We start from the raw sequence: 10,503 nt of genomic DNA, 5'->3' as shown, positions 1-10,503 counted from the left end.
ATCTTTGATAGAAAATTCGATAAAAAGATTCGGACTTCTGAGGAATTAGCTTTGCATCTCAGCGGGTGCTATTCCCCTGTCGGGTTTCTGGTTGATGGCCCAGTTCACACTTGTGTATGTATCTAGTCAATGCGAGTTCCATACTGACATTTTGGCTTGGGTAAACGTTTTGGAAGAAGTTTTTTTTTTATTGACCCACCATTGTGCATCCTGGTCTTTGAACAAAAAAATGATTTCTGTCACCACAAACTTTATCCAAGGCAAAAAAGTCAACACCGAACTCATATGGCCTTGTTGTACAGGTGTGATAAGTAACTCTTGGAAAACTAGTAGCTATCTTTTATGTTACTCATGGGTTTCCTGAGTAAATAAATGAATAAACAAGCAAACAAGAGATGTCCTCATGAAACTTCAGAGTGCTAATATTCATTCAAATGTACGATATTGACGAAAATGAACAAAAAATAACATATTATGCTCCGTGTGTACGTGGTTAATTTTCAACGTTAGTCGTTTTGTGACAGTACAAGGATACAATTTTGTGATACATTTTTGCGTCAGAAAGAGGATACAATTATACCCTGTATTACCTTTCCTTAATTAACTTCCTCGTTTACGTCTCACATTCAGTCGTTTTGCGTCAGAAAGGTGCATGCGATACAATTTTACGTGATGCTTTGCCCCTACCATCTGTTCTTGGTAGTATCATTCCGACCTCTAGCCACCGTAGACAGTGTATAATTTTTCCCTTATACCTTTGCTGATCACATGATTTCACAATTTGCGTCAGGAAAAGGAAACAATATTTTTTTGCGTCAGGCGATCTCATGTTTGCTACATTTAGGTGGGTTTCTGCTCTTGCCATCTGTTGTATATAGTATCATTCCAACCTCTAACCACCTTAGACTTGGTATACTTTTTCCCTAACGCCTGTCTTGGTCACATGATGCCGAAATTTTGCGTCAGAAAATAAAAAGGATACAATTTTGTGTCAGGCGATCTCATGTTTGCTACATTTCGGTGTATTTCTGCCCTTGCCATCTGTCCTCATGTAGTATCATTCCAACATAAGAACTCTAGCCATGCCACCTTAAATTGTGTCTAATTTTCCCCTAATGCTTATCTTGATCACATGATTCCAGCATCTTGCGTCAAAAAAATGATACATATTTTGCGTTAGCCGATCTGGTGTTTGCTACATTTCGGCGGGTCGATCTGCCCTTGCCATCTGTTCTACGTAGGGCTGGGTACCGGTACAGAAAATTCCGGTCCAGGTCCGGTTCAGGTCCAAAGGATCAGGTCCAGGTCCGGACCTGAACCTGGACCTGATTCAGTATGACTCATACCAATGGTCCATTTCACTACAAAGAAATCTGTTCAGTGGAGTATAAGACTTACAGTGGCGTTTTGAAAATCCGGCGCACTGCGCCGCAACTGTACGATTGGCTGTTAAAACTTGGTATGAATTACTATAAACTGTACTCTTCTTTACTCTTGTTATTTTCTTCCACCAGCAAGCGCCAAAACGTGTGAATAACTGATAAGATAATCTGTTAATTTTCTAATCGGTCCAACATCCGGTCCATCTAATTTTTTCAGGTCCGGTTTTTCTGGACCGGTCCAATAAGAAAAACCGGTTTTGTACCGGTACGCTGTACCGATACCCAGCCCTAGTTCTACGTAATTCCAACATAAGTACTCTAGCCTGTGTATAATTTCCCTCTTATGCCTGTCTTGATCACATGATGCCGACATTTTGCGTCAGGAAAAGAATACAATTTTGCGTCAGGCGATCTCTTGTTTGCTACATTTCGGTGTTTGCTACATTTCGGGTGGGTCGATCTGCCCTTGCCATCTGTTCTACGTAGTATCTTTCCAACATAATAACTCTAGCCTGTGTATAATTTCCCTCTTATGCCTGTCTTGATCACATGATGCCGACATTTTGCGTCAGGAAAAGAATACAATTTTGCGTCAGGCGATCTCTTGTTTGCTACATTTCGGTGTTTGCTACATTTCGGTGGGTCGTTCTGCCCTTGCCATCTGTTCGGGGTAATAATATTAGTCTCCGGCCAAACAAAGCTCAGATCGCCTGTGTTGACCTTCCTCAGCTGACTTCCACACGCAAATTAAACTGTAACCGCCGCTCATGATTAAGTACCGCGCTGACGTCCGGTATTAACTATTAACGTCCCACATTAACCATTAGTAGCCTCCGGCACACTGAAGTCCGGCATTACATTACATAGCCTCGGTCCCAGCCACCACAGCAGCGTACTGACGTCCGGCATCAACCAGTACCTAGCCTCGGCCCCAGCCACCACAGGATGTGTTTCTTCAACACTTACTGAGGGCCTGCATGTGTTTCCCCGTACAGTTCACATGATTAAAGTCCTAATAAATCCATCAACATATATTCTTAATTACACATACATGGTGCTAAAAATAAACAAAAGCTGTTGTATGCTTCATTGTCAAATAAAGTCTTCTACGAGACAGCAAAAGGACGTTACTACGTAAAGGTAGACTCTCACTTCAGTTGGGGTACCAGTGCGGCACTACGGGGTTCGTTCGGCGGCGCTGTTTTGTTATTTTCGCGGTTTTTAATAATTCAGACATTGCATAATACGTGTACGTATGACGTAGAAGACAACAAAATACACAAAACGTAATTATTTATAAGAAAATTCGTTCTTTATCTCTGAAATTCGTTCGGTATTCTTTCTAACCCCGCAGTGCCACACCGGTGTCCCAAGTGCAGTGAGATACCACCTTAACGTTGGGTCCGGGCGGGGAGCATGCGCGTTGCGTGTCCGTGACGTCACGACCACAGAAGCGCGCTCCTTGGTACCGGGGGAATGTGTGGGTAAACAGACCCGGACCGCGGGCGCACACACACTCACACTCTCTCTCACCGGCGGGCTTGTGGCTTCTCTCTCCTCTACACACACATCATGGCTCTCCTCACTAAACCTACCTGCCTGGCATTCAAGCAAGAACGTCGACAACAAGGACAACAGCCTTGAGGAACTGTAAGTTGGAAATTTGTTCGGAGATTTGAGTGGGAGAAGTATGATATTACGTGCGCTCTGTTGGGGCATATTAATTTGTCATAAGCCGGTTGCAACGTTAACAGCTTGTATGATAACACCAACATTTCTGCCTGCCTGTCATTCAAACAAGAACGACCACTACAACAAAAACATTGCGAAACTGGAAGTAGAAAATTTGTTTAGTGGATGAAGTATATTACGTGATACTCTTTATGCGTTCTGTCCTTGGTTGGGGGCATCTATGTATGAGCGGTTAATTTCTCATGAGCAGACTGCAACGTACATTTTGTATTTTAAAGTACTGTACATGTATGCTAACATCGACCGACACAGCACCAACTGTAAGTAGAATATTTGTTCTGAGATTTTAGAGAGAGAAGCATGATATTACGTGATCAGTCTTTATATGCGTTGTGTTGGGGCATCCATGTATGAGCGATTATTAATTTGTCATTAGCCGACTGCAACGTGCATTTTGTATGCTAACACCGACCGGGCAATAATTTCAACAAGGGTAAAAGCGTCAACTGTGAGTAGAAAAATGGTTCCATGATTAAACTAGGATAAAGAATATTACGCGAACAGTCACTCGTTCTGTTGGGGGCATCTATGAAAGAGCGGTTTTTTGATTAATTTGTCATAAGCTCGCGGCTACAACGTACAATTTGTATTTTAAAGTACATGTATGCTGACACCGACCGACGAATAATTTAAGCCAGGGTAACAGCACCATCTGTGAGAAAATTCATTTTAAGATTTTAGTAGGAGAAGCATATTACTGTAAATGTTTTTAAGTTCGCGGGGATTTAATTTCGCGGTAATACCATAGACTGCAATCTAATAGTATCATTGTAGAAAAATGTTCGCGGTGGTTTTAAATTCGCGGTGAAGTGGTCATCGCGAAAACCGCGAACATTAATCCACCGCGAACATTTCTGCATTTACAGTATGTGAAAAGTACTAATGCGTTCTGGTTGAGGCATCTACAAGCAATTATCAATTTGTAATAAGCCTGGGACAGCGCACATTTTCTTTATATCAGACGTATTACTAATACTACCTGCAAATTATTTCAAGAACGACATTATCACGATGGGTGACCGTGAGAAAAAAAATTGCGTAAGGTTTGTTCTAGAAGGACAACGATTCTATTGGAAGAATAATACTTCCAGCTTGTGGTACTAAGCTTATAGCTCCCCTCGCTGTAAGTAATTTATCATAGGCCCACTGCATGAGTGGAGAGTATGATTGCGAGATACAACAAGGGGAATGATAACAACCGCTTATGTTCGTGGGTAGAAATTTCATGTAAGGCTTGTTGTAGAACTAGTAGAAGCACATCACGCAGACAATAACACATTCCGTTTGCGACTGCTATGTAATTGTACCAAACTACCAACCTATTACCTGCATGAAAAATGGAGGTATAGTTTTTTGGTGTGTCTGTCTGATTGTGTTTCCGGATATTTGTGGCATAACTTAAGGGCCTCCGGATGGATTGTAACGATATTTGGTATGTGGGTAGGTGTTGGAAATACGAAGGTATGAAGGTCGATTTTGAGCCTCCTGGTGTGTGACCTTGGTACTTCAGCAGAACTTCCATTTTTAGTGCCTTTTGACCCGGACATTCTATGGTCTTGATCTTTTTGTTGGCAGATACCTTGTTCGAGATGTGATATATAAATGTCACAAACCACTGTAGTGTACATTAAAGTACAATTTCCCGGAGACTGCCTCTCCAATAACCAGGAAAGAAAGGAGTTATTTGAAGAGGTTTGCAAAACACACCAAAATTTCCAAACGCTTACCGACGAAAACAAATCTTCCACTGCTTCCAGAAAAGAAGTCAAACCCCAAATGCGTAGATTGTAGCTCTCAGCAGTCAATATCATGGATAGAATAGTCACTTGTTTACACTTGTCACCATTGTTATCCATACCAAATTACTTTATTTTATGTATGTTTACTATATCTTCTGTATGCTTCATGTTGCAATTAGCCCTCGGGCAAGAACTTGCAAATAAACTTCATTATCATAAGGGCAACAAACGGTATACACAATTACTGTTATAGACTGGTGATGATTATATTTTTACACCACTTACGGTGACTATTCGTACAGAAGAAACTTAATTAAGAATCAGAAGGGATGATGTTATAGACTGGTAATTATATTGTACATCGTTTATAAGTACTGTTCGTACAGAGGAGAACTTGATTAGGAACCAGAAGGGATGATGCTAACCTAATATTTCAGTGACGGCCAAACACGTGGCACGTATTGCTCTGTAAATGACTGTCAAGTAGTTTCACAGCAAGCTTTATTCAATGGCTGTCACTCGGGGAAATGCAACATATACCAAATACACCGGGCGCTATAATGCAGGTTTAAGGTCACCCCAATTCAATTTATTGGTTTTTGGATCTAGAAACATAATGACTGTCAAGTAGTTTCACAGCAAGCTTTATTCAACGGCTGTCACTCAGCAATAAGGGCCATGTACGGAACATAGCAGGGCGCCTTTCATATGTACGTCTTGATTCAATTTGTTGGTTCTTGAATCTAAAAAAAAACATGATGCTGGCTGCCAGATCAGTATGAAAACTGAGTCTGAGGAAAAGTTTGTATCTTTTTTGGGTTTGAATATTATAATCCTATTTAAGTTTTCCTCCAAGTCTTATATTCTAATATTGCCTCCGTGCCTAAATATTGCTATAAAACGTTCAACAACCAAAGAAATCAATTCGTATGTCCCAACAATTCAAACAAGCAACATTACAGATTACACAATTCCAGGGCTGTCTCCAGGACCCGTCCGTCCGTCTGGGGACAGAAATGTGTGTGATGAGATGGAAGAGAAAATTCACCCCATCCGACCCAAAAATCTGAGCTTTAGTACATAAATTGGTAAAAATGTGTTTTTATCATAAGATTAAAATGACAGATTTTACAAGGAAAATCAACAATATGGGCTTCCGAACAATGAGTGGGACGAAATAAAAATAAATCTGGAGACAACCCTGCACAGTTTCCAAATTAAAACAAGAGAAACCCTCTCCTACAGCAATAACGATATATTAGAATCCGTCAGCTATACGTATATAATCTTGCCCTTTTAAATTTTGCCCTAAAACTTTCGAGAACCAAGGAAATAAAGTGATGCAGCCTTACAATGTGAATAAGCAGTACTAAGGATTTAAACATCATAACCTAAAACGAAGGAAAATCCGCTCCTACAGCCGAAACGCTATAACAGAACCCCTCAGCCAGCTGTAGGTATAATATATATCGGGGCTCCTCTACATCCGCGTTTCTAATGCAGCATGTCAAACAACGTTAAACCCGGCTACACGGTACATGTGCGGGGATCGGGCCGGATTATGGCCTGGTCACGTCCACAGGAACACGGGTTCGTGAGAGCACGTTTAGAGTCTTGAATAGCAAGTAAAAATTCATACTCCTTATGCAGTTAGACAAATCACGTATCAGCTCAATCTAGAAGCGAGAAGACGCTAAAAGTGTACATTTCTACATAAGCCACTTAAGAAATTAAGATATTACATTTTCATATCACTATAATTGTACCACAGGTTCGTGAGATCACATTTCGATTATTGAATAGCAAATAGCAATTCCTATTCCTTACACAGTTAGACAAATCACGTATAGCTCAATCTATCCCTATATTCATAGCTGTAATAAGCGAGAAGACGCTAAACCTGTACATTCGTGTGTACATAAGCCACTTAAGATGTATTAAGTAAGATATCGCATTTTTATATCACTGTAATTGTACCACGGGTTCGTGAGAGCACAATTACAGTCTTGAATAGCAAGTAAAATTATTCCGTATGCAATTACGCCCCCCAAAAAAGCAGTAACTCAAGCAACTGGATATGATTTTGGAAACGGTCACGTCCGCAGTGACACAGCTTCGTGAGAGCACATTTTGATTCTTACATAGAAAATGTCAGAGCACACTTAGATTCTTACATAGAAAATGAAAGTTGATATTCCTTATGTCGACGAAGGTTAGACATCCAGGTAATAAGATGCGCCGGATAGTAGCTACTGAAGCAGCTGGACATGATTTTGCCTTATTTTTGGTCTGACGTTTCGTACACCATCCGGTGTCTTTCGTCAGTGACACTGGGGGGATCCGTTGGAGAGAGGTTTTTTTTCATATTAGCTGTGAATTGATATACAAAAGATATCTTTATGCCTTATTCCTTATGAAGTTAAATAAATCACGTATCATAAGGTCAATTTGTCCCTGCATTTACGACTGTATTAAGAAGCGATAAGAAGTTCAACCTGTACATTCTGGCGTTCACAAGTCACGTTAGATGTATTAAGATATCACATTCTTATATCTCTGTTATTGTACATGCTTTATCACCATGGCCTTACCTTAGCTTGAAAGAGTATAAACATATTTTAAAAGATATTATTCTCCAAGCAGAGGTTGGGGCGCTCAGATAGCAGTGGTCGGGATTTTGTACCGGCTTGTTCCCCTCACGTTCTTACTTCTCTGTTATTGCACTTCTGCCCTATACCCCCCCCCCCTCACATGTAGCGAAAATCGATCGGACGACGAGTCTGCGAGCTCTAGATTACGAGGAGGCATGACCCTGCTGCCGACGAAGAAATGGCAGAGACCGATTTTCGCCTAATGTGAGGGGGGTATTATCACGATGGTCTGTACTTGGCTTGAAAGAGAACGTGCAATACTGCAGGTCTTAAATTCATTAACGTCGTTCTTAGGAGAGCCGTTGGTATGTACCAATAGTACTAGCATATATCAGTCATGTAGATGCAGTAAGATATCACCATTGTAATCCTACTTTTGGTTTATCATTATGTCAGTCAGTCATGGCAGGGTATTTTCGCTCTCTCTAAGTTATCATCATGATCTGTACTTAAAAGAGTGTAAAAGAACAATAAGAACATTCTTAGGACAGTGGTGGGCTTGTCGCACGAAATTCATCGAAAAGGCCGTCTGGAAAAACCCAGCAGCTTCACAGGCACGCGACAACAGGTGGTCATGTCGTCTAACTCTAAGCAACAACGTTGTTGAAAGCTGTCTAGTGAGGGTACCCTTACTACTTGGTGACAATGAGCTCAAATTTACAATAGTTCTGGGACAAGAACGAGTCCGTGTCACCAGGCTAGCGTTCTGCGGGATATCCAAGGCTTGATCTCAGCTTGTTTACAACCAACGTTATTTAAAGCTTTCCAGAGTGTACTTAGTGTCACTGGCCCAGTGAACTCAACTCTACGATCATAGTTCTTGGACAAGAACGAGCTCATGTCGTCAGGCTTGCGTTCTGCGGGATATACAAGGCCTGATCTCCGGTTGTTTACAGTTTGTTCATGTCACCGTTGCTGATTTCACTACTGACGTCACCGACCCGAAATTAGCCCATTGCCTGCGTCACTCTGGGGGTTATTTTGAGTGGATGTTTTTTTTCTCAGCGGAATGAACGGTCAAACGGACAAAACTCGGAAACTTTATTTGCTGAGCTTTCTTTGCTGTTTAGTTTACATTTCGCATACTATAAATAAAAGAGAAGAAGAATTGCTTCCTTATACATGTACGCTCTGGTCCAAACAGTAAGCATGTTTTTTTTTTCATCTCTTCTGAAGCCTTCCTCTTTTCAAGACAGCTTCTGATGTTCTATTTGCTTTTCTTTCATACCATTTCCTTTTTCCTCTCGAACGACTAAAGGGAAAATATTAACCTCATTCATCGCCATTCTTAGCTCTTTTCTTTCGCCACTTTTTCATCTCAAAGTCTGTTCTTGACACCAAAGCCAAACCCGCCACGCACAAACGTACGGCCACTGTAACTCGGGTTTTCATCTCGCGAATTGCTCGCTCTATAAGGTATGGCGGTTAGACCCCCCCCCCCCAAAAAAAACATATCAACGATAAAAAGAGCTGCATGTAAGCAAATTTGACGAAATATATAACACAATTTCCAAGACAATACCATACAAAGTGCAAGGTAGCACACGCCACGTCACGCGTACTTTGTACACGTGAATTACTTCTCGCGGATACATGAATTAGCATTGGAAAGACATTATTACCTGCATGTATGCAGGTATGGTTTTGATGCTGGTGGGAACTTTTCGGTAGCCGGGGATGTAGGGCGCTGTATCTCGTGAACGGATGGTGCGAGCACGACGATTTTTGGTACGTGGGTTGGGGGTGGTAGCCTAACACTCAGGTTTGATTTTGGGCCTCCTGGCGTTTGAACTTGACATTGCAGGTGGCATTTTTGGTGTTTTTGGGGCACTTTTGGCGCTGTGTGTCCGGAACGATACGCGCGATTGCGACGATTTTTGGTGCATGGGTGGGGGGTTGTTGCCTGTTGCCTAGGATTGACTTTGGGCCTTGTCGCGTTTGAACTTGACCCGGCAGGTCGAATTTTGTGTCCGAGAGGGGTGTTTCCGGAGTTATATCTTCTGAACGGCTGGTGCTGGCGCGATGATATTTGGCACATGTGTCGGCGGTGGCTGAATAATGCTCAATTTTGATTTTGGCGCCCTTGGTGCTTGAACTTGACATTTTAGGTTACCTTTTGTGCGGGCACGGGGCGTGCGCTGTATCTCCGGAACGCAAGGTACCATTGTGTTGCTATTTGGTACGTGAGTTGTTTGTGGTGTCCTGGTGGTCAGGTTTGATTTTGGGCCTCCTAGTGCTTGAACTTGATACTGTATAGGTTGATCCTGTTTTTGTGTGGTTGGGGCATCCTCCCAATATCTGCTTGGTTTTAAAAACAGATTATGGTTGGGTGTAGAACCATCATCTGGCCTGGGCCACCTTCAATGTATCAGGTTACTTAGTGGCACTGACAGTTTGCCAGATGACGGGAGTGTACAAGATTATATATCTGTTGGTCAGGTATAATTGGAGTTTGCTTATTACTCTTTGTGGTGTTTCTAGAGCTGTATAGTACTGAGTTTTAAGTTTCAGTACAAGTTCCTTTACCCTGTTGGCAATCATGGTTGAACTTGAACTTAAACAGAAGAAGATGCAATTTTCTAATGTGGAGGAGAACTGTATAGAGTGTGGGCATAAGAGAAAGGTATGTGTATGATTTGTCCTGTGTTTCTTTTTGTTTCTTTGGTAATGCCATTTCCATACTGTATACAGGTAATTTGTTGTTTTGGGCTAGTCATATTCGCTTGGTTTTTGGGCCTGCTTAATCTATGGTACAGGCAGGGTTAAGTGGTGGAGGCTTAGCTTTGTTCTGTTTTAAATTCAGTATCGTTGGTTGCATTTTGTCGCGGCAAATATATGATGAAATTCCCCTTCTAAGCAACTGCTCATTGGTTTGCGGGGATGTTTGCTGGGTGTTTGCTCTGACTACAACAGCTTCTGAACTTTTCAAAGCTTCCATTGCCAGTAGTCTGTGTAACACAAACTCCGCTGTCCAGGGCT

The 10,503-nt window shown here is 41.7% G+C and overlaps 1 protein-coding gene across 1 annotated transcript in view; it reads left to right on the top strand.

The window, feature by feature from the left end:
* The first annotated feature begins 2,918 nt into the window (after positions 1–2,918).
* Positions 2,919–10,503, top strand: part of LOC118420350 (5-hydroxytryptamine receptor 1D-like) — a 52,640-nt gene continuing 45,055 nt past the window's right edge. Inside the window, exon 1 of the mRNA XM_035827124.1 lies at positions 2,919–3,032. The gene's annotated coding sequence lies outside the window, so the exon portion shown is untranslated. The remainder of the gene's footprint in view (positions 3,033–10,503) is intronic.

This window comes from Branchiostoma floridae, chromosome 7 (assembly GCF_000003815.2).
Source record: "Branchiostoma floridae strain S238N-H82 chromosome 7, Bfl_VNyyK, whole genome shotgun sequence".
Taxonomy (NCBI): domain Eukaryota; kingdom Metazoa; phylum Chordata; class Leptocardii; order Amphioxiformes; family Branchiostomatidae; genus Branchiostoma; species Branchiostoma floridae.
Note: the sequence above shows the minus strand (reverse complement) of the source record. Positions and strands in the feature narration are given on the sequence as shown.